Consider the following 7,011-nt stretch of genomic DNA (forward strand, 5'->3'; position numbering starts at 1 on the left):
AATCAGCACACATTGTTGTTGTAGCTCTGGACTAACAAATTGTATCAAGTGTGCTTGTCTGGCTCTAAAATGTAAATGTGAATTGATGCGGCTACCCGAGGACGATAGCTGGGAACAACTAGTGTCAGGTAGAGCTTGGTGACGAGTTGAAATATTAATTCAAAATAGACCTACCAGTAGACAACGCTATCGTGGCTGTTAATAATATATTAGGCTAAGTAATGTTTTATACTCTGTACTTTCAATTGTTTTGAGTTTCTGACATTTTTCTCATGCAGTGTTTTAATGGGATTATTTAGGGACAGTTCAAAAATTACTGGGTGAGTGGGGGCTTGTAGCTTTCAAACTCTAGGGGTGTTTTTCCAAACATACTACCATGCTCCACACTCATGCTCCGATTGTATTCTCCACTCCGTTCTCTTGAGTATGTTTTTGTGTGGACGCGAGTGAGGAGAATGCATAAAGCAATACATTTAAGAAGCACTCGCACTCCCCCTACTGTATTACCTCACGCTTCACCACCCCATTCACTGAACCTCCTTCCAGCCTGGACTATGGCAACAATAGACGAATCAAGATATACACAAAGCAAACGTTTGACTTCACAATTATCAGCTAGATATGGGCAACTAACATGCATTTCCCCACGATCAACTGATCCTAATGTTATTCCACAGACAGCCAGCAGGGGGAACTCCAGACTCGCAGGTTTTTCTGCTATCAAACACCCAAAACTCACTAACACAACAATACAACTATTTCCACCACTGGGCTTACTCCAGTCACTACTTCAACATTTACTGAACTACCATGAAAAATACTTTTAGACAGCTGAAGCAAGCATACTTTTAAAAAAGTATCCTTTCTTATGGACGAGGGATTTGGCAGTGCGGTCATTGAGATTTCATACTTCTTGTTGGAGCTACAGGGGGATTAGCTCAAATGGTAGAGCGCTCGTTTAGCATGCGAGAGGTAGCGGGATCGATGCCCGCATCCTCCAAATATTTAGTTTGGTTCAATCAGCACACATTGTTGTTGTAGCTCTGGATACTAACCCAACAATACAACTATTTCCACCACTGGGCTTACTCCAGTCACAACTTCAACATTTACTGAACTACCATGAAAAATACTTTTAGACAGCTGAAGCAAGCATACTTTTAAAAAAGTATCCGTTCTTATGGACGAGGGATTTGGCAGTGCGGTCATTGAGATTTCATACTTCTTGTTTTAGGCACAGGGGGATTAGCTCAAATGGTACAGTGCTCGCTTAGCATGCGAGAGGTAGCGGGATCGATGCCCGCATCCTCCAATTACTTTGTTTGGTTCAATCAGCACACATTGTTGTTGTAGCTCTGGACTAACAAATTGAATCAAGTGTGCTTGTCTAGCTCTAAAATGTAAATGTGAATTGCTGCGGCTACCTGAGGACGATAGCTGGGAACAACTAGTGTCAGGTAGAGCGTGGTGACGAGTTGAAATATGAATTCAAAATAGACCTACCAGTAGACAACGCTATCGTGGCTGTTAATAATATATTAGGCTAAGTACTGTTTTATACTCTGTTCTTTCAATTGTTTTGAGTTTCTGACATTTTTCTCATGCAGTGTTTTAATGGGATTATTTAGGGACAGTTCAAAAATTACTGGGTGAGTGGGGGCTTGTAGCTTTCAAACTCTAGGGGTGTTTTTCCAAACATACTACCATGCTCCACACTCATGCTCCGATTGTATTCTCCACTCCGTTCTCTTGAGTATGTTTTTGTGTGGACGCGAGTGAGGAGAATGCATAAAGCAATACATTTAAGAAGCACTCGCACTCCCCCTACTGTATTACCTCACGCTTCACCACCCCATTCACTGAACCTCCTTCCAGCCAGGACAATGGCAACAATAGACGAATCAAGATATACACAAAGCAAACGTTTGACTTCACAATTATCAGCTAGATATGGGCAACTAACATGCATTTCCCCACGATCAACTGATCCTAATATTATTCCACAGACAGCCAGCAGGGGGAACTCCAGACTCGCAGGTTTTTCTGCTATCAAACACCCAAAACTCACTAACACAACAATACAACTATTTCCACCACTGGGCTTACTCCAGTCACTACTTCAACATTTACTGAACTACCATGAAAAATACTTTTAGACAGCTGAAGCAAGCATACTTTAAAAAAAGTATCCTTTCTTATGGACGAGGGATTTGGCAGTGCGGTCATTGAGATTTCATACTTCTTGTTGGAGCTACAGGGGGATTAGCTCAAAAGGTAGAGAGCTCGCTTAGCATGCGAGAGGTAGTGGGATCGATGCCCGCATCCTCCAAATATTTGGTTTGGTTCAATCTGCACACATTGTTGTTGTAGCTCTGGATACTAACCCAACAATACAACTATTTCCACCACTGGGCTTACTGAGAGAGAATAAAGTAGATGTCACGGGTCAAAATTTTGATTGATGACCCTATGTGAACCTATGTGAACTCTATGTGAACCCTATGTAGTGATGACGTGTGCATGTCTTCTGGTCAGGCAAGCCTGGTTAGGTGGGGGCTATGGGGTGAGTAAGGGTCCATTTGACAGGCCGTTAATGATTGATGACCCAAGCCTGATAGACAAGCCTGGTTAGGTGGGGGCTATGGGGTGAGTAAGGGTCCCTTTGACAGGCCGTTAATGATTGATGACCCAAGCCTGATTTATGACCCTATGTAATGATTTATGACCCTATGTCATGTAGAAGGGTGCATGCCCTGGGTTGAGTAAGTGACCATGTGTCAGGTCAACCTGTTACTGTTTCTCACGGTTTGGGTTGGTTAAGGCCCCTTATAAAGCCGCTGAACAATACCTGTTTAAGACTGTACATGATAACCCCCCTGAATATTAAACAAAAATGACACCTATGCCAATTTTAGGGATGTTATGCTCGGCTTGTCATGAACCCAGTGACCAAAGCCTTGAAGAAGTTCTGTGTGAAGCTCCAGAATGTTTTAAAGGATTTTTGGGTACGAGTGAGGGCCACATGTCTTACATATTCCACCCGGAGGATTCTACGGTAAAGATATTCACAGACCGTGGACCCAAACCCCTTTATCCTGCAAAACCTGGGAGTTTTCCCCCGGCTCTGGGGATGAGAGAATGGCTAAACATCAGGCTGGCTCTTTGTAAAATTGAACAGGTCCTAAGTGTTACAAATGTGCCAGGATATGCGTTGGAAGAACAGGTCTGCGGCCGCAGTGATCTCAAGGCTCTAAGAATTGCTTCAATGGACTATAGCCCTGACAACAAAGTGACAATTTTAGCCTGTGACCTTTATGATAAGGCTAATGCTACAAAGTCTGTCAATTCTCCGGTAGCTTCCAGAGCCCGCAAACATGTAAACTTTTTTATTCCTGTGTTTAGTTTTAAATGGGTGGATTATCCAATTTTCATAACACTTATGAATAAGCTGGACATTCTCTTCCAAAATGGGGAACAGTTAAAGCGCTGGGCGAGGCTTTCCTTGAGACAGAGTCAAGACCAAAAGGCCCGACGGCGGATCTACCCCTGGAGTGAAAACTTACCATGTGTTGATGGACATAGCAAGAGAGCCTTGCCTTTTGAGGGTGAACTCGACACGGACAATTGCGGTTGGTTGCATAAGCTCCCAGGATCTGTAAGAAAGGCATCGTAAAATACCTTAAGAATGTAACGATATAAAATGTATGTACTAAATATTTTGAATGAAATAAATGGTTTTAAAATCAGAATCTCACCACGTTATGAACTCTCGCGTTTGTTCACTCTTAGCGCAGTCTGTCCCTGAGAAAAATCTTGCGGAAAAAGCCATGTGCGCGCGCATGTGCGTGAGGGAGTTTTCTGTAGTGGCTGTGTGTGTGTGTGTGTGTGTGTGTGTTTCAAAAACAGAAAAGGGGGGCGGGTTGTTTGTTAAAAAAATACCCATGCATGCCTGGTGGGTCGTTTGAAACCAAGGTTTACACTAGCCTGCAAAACAGATGCCTACCCCCCAACAATAATATTGTGTCTTACGACTCCTAATCTTAAAGGCCTTTCATAAAACTATTTTTTTTAGGTGGGCTAAAAAGTCATTCATCCCAGCGATGTCGAGAACAACACACCCCCATGCATCTAGGTGCTAGCACCCCGGAGATTTTAGAAGCTCCAAAAGGATCCTAATGTTTAGACACACCCAATACCATGTGTTTGAAATGTGTCAAATATACCATGGGCGGGGGTATAGCCCAAAAAAAAACGACAAACCCCAAATGCTATGTAAAAAAATCATTCAGGGGTTTTTCTCTAGGTCGTAGGGTACAAAAGCGCTAGAAACCATGGGCAATGTTAGCAGCGTTTTAGTTCCGATGCAAACAGCACCTCCAGAAACTCCAAGAATCGTTATCGGACTGAAGCGTTAAAAAAGATAATCGGGGAAAACAGTCTAATGGATCTATCGCAAGGTGAGTTCTTGAAATAAATCTTTATTAGATTTGATTGTTGTGGGGAATTGTTTGAAAAGCGTGGGATGTTATAGAAATATTAAACAATCATTAGGATCAGTATGCTTACCGTATAACAAGGCAATATTAGCTAAAGTGATTATAGCTTTAATATTGTCGAATGTTTTATAGATTCTGAAGCATTCACGCAGATACTCCGAGGTATAACTGAGCTCGAACCATCCCATGGGGCTCCGAAACAAACGCCTGCCCTGAATTGTCAACGTAAGTAAGCTCCAAGAATTCCATACATAAAAATATTTATACCTTAAAAACAAAAAGTGTGGGCATCTTATATTAAAAGTTATTTTATATGTTTACAGAGGACCTAAAGCCTAGAAGGTTAAACGATGCCCTATGGAGCCTGAACGGTTTTCTGCGAAGCATATGACTACGAGACAATTCTGCCCTACTCCCAGGATGTATTTACCCAAAAGCAGCGAACAGAGACTTTAAACGGCAGGTCAACTCCCCTTGGCCAGGACAACGTTGTCCCCCATATTTCTAAACACCAAAGGATAATTAGTGCTCAGATCCACAGTTCCGCTTCACCCGAACAATTCTACTTGGCCGATATTCACGAGACGTCGTTCCAAGGACTAGGTATGAATCAATTATATATTATTATTTATATATATTATTATTTTAATATTTATATATTTTTTTTATGCCGGAATATGTTAAACAAGGCCTAATGCTGTTTTTTTGTTTTTTTCAGGCTCCCCATCTACCGGACCTGCAGATGTTGTAATACAGGTTGAACAAAGACAAAAGCCCCTGGTTTCAGAGCTTCTTCAGAACAGCCCTCGTCAAAAAAGCCGAGGTATTTAATTAATGTATTGTTAATATATAGGCTTATATCTGAAATGTATTTGGCATTTTTAACATATTTTAGGGTTAATAACCTATTTGTGTATGTATTATTTTTATTTCAGACTCCTCACCGGCTTATGAACACAACGCACAAACATCGGAGGATGCCCAGACAAGCATCCCGAGGAGGCTCCAAAGACACCAGCGAAACCTGATGATGTCAAAGATTTAAATGACATTTCTGAGGTAGACGATTTGATGTTCTGTGAAGCTGCCAACCTTCTTGAATCGGCCAATTCTGTGGGGGAAACAGCAGATTCTGAAATAGACCAAGAACGTTTTTTCAAAGCGTTTACCCTGGGTTTAAAATCACGAAAGGCTCTACTCCAGAGGCGCATGTGTATTCTACTCGAGCATCAATACAATCAGGATGTGTCATTCTGGCGTAGCGAGCTACCCCGTATGTTAAAAAACATTAGGGCTAAAACAAGCAAATACCGCCGTTAAAAAACACACATGTAAACACACACACACACACACACATCCTTAATTAGACAGATGGCGCCCCCTATAGACCAAAGTGAGACAATTGAAACACTCTTAGCCAGGATCCCTACAGAGCTCCAAGATATAGTTAACCATATGAATGATTCGGGGGTAATTGACATAATGACAATAGATGAAAATCTATTATCCCAGATTCCCTCCGAACTCATAGACATTATTACACGTATGAATGAGTCAGGGCCTTCCGAGGAAAACATGTTAACACAGATTCCCGAAACCATCATATCTCTAATTACCCAGCTTAACGCGAGCCCTAGGTTTAATTCGGCCCCACAGACACCTCTAAGACAGCCTTTAACAACATTGTCCGAAGAGTCTGAAAGTCAATATGATGTTTTTTGAACAGTTGGACAAATGTCTAGCAAATCTGGAGGGGGGCGGTCTTGAGATCAGTGTACAGAACGAGAGCGCTAGGTTTAATTCGGCACCCCAGACACCTATAAATCAGCCTTTAACACCAATGTCCGAAGAGTCTGAAACCCAATACGATTGTTTTTGAACAGTTGGACAATTGCCTAGTAAATCTGGAGGGGGGAGGTCTTGATCGAAGTGTACATGTTTTGCGTCGAAATAAATTCAACAATATTGAGGTTCGCCAGTTTTTCAATTTCGCATGGGGGGGTCAGATTCGGGAATATGCTGTGTTTTACGTAATGCTTATGGACACTTTGAATGAACTGTTAGCTAGGATCAGAGATTATAGCGAACCTAGGGATCTCTTACAGTTGGAAATTTGTGGAGACAGTCTACAGAGCAAGGTATCGCTTATTTTACAGAATGGTGAAGCAGAGCTTGAACAATTTGTTAAACTGCTAGAACGCCTTGTACAGTCAAATTTAAACGTGCTAGCAGATAGGACCCTCGAACTTGTAGTACAATTAGTACGACAACCACAAGGGGGCGGGGGTCAGAGACGAAAGCTCGAGAGTTTAATGCAGTCCGAAATCATAAGCAATAAAAGGGCCTATCTCATAAACGTTCACAATCCAGGTAATAAGCTATGTTTTGCCATAGGTTTGGCCCCACTTACTCAGCCCCGGATGTACGGATCAAGCCGCGTTACATAAAGCTCTCGAGCTACAAACTGCGGTGGGTTCGGTATACAGGATGCTGTGGCTTTCTCAGACATAGTCAA

General features: G+C 42.1%; 1 non-coding gene across 1 annotated transcript; it reads left to right on the top strand.

The window, feature by feature from the left end:
- Positions 1–927: 927 nt before the first annotated feature.
- On the top strand, positions 928–1,000 carry trnaa-agc (transfer RNA alanine (anticodon AGC)). Its single transcript has one exon. It is a non-coding gene; the product is annotated as a tRNA-Ala (tRNA).
- Positions 1,001–7,011: the final 6,011 nt, after the last annotated feature.

Source organism: Oncorhynchus kisutch, linkage group LG15, assembly GCF_002021735.2.
Source record: "Oncorhynchus kisutch isolate 150728-3 linkage group LG15, Okis_V2, whole genome shotgun sequence".
In the NCBI taxonomy this organism is placed as follows: Eukaryota; Metazoa; Chordata; class Actinopteri; order Salmoniformes; family Salmonidae; genus Oncorhynchus; species Oncorhynchus kisutch.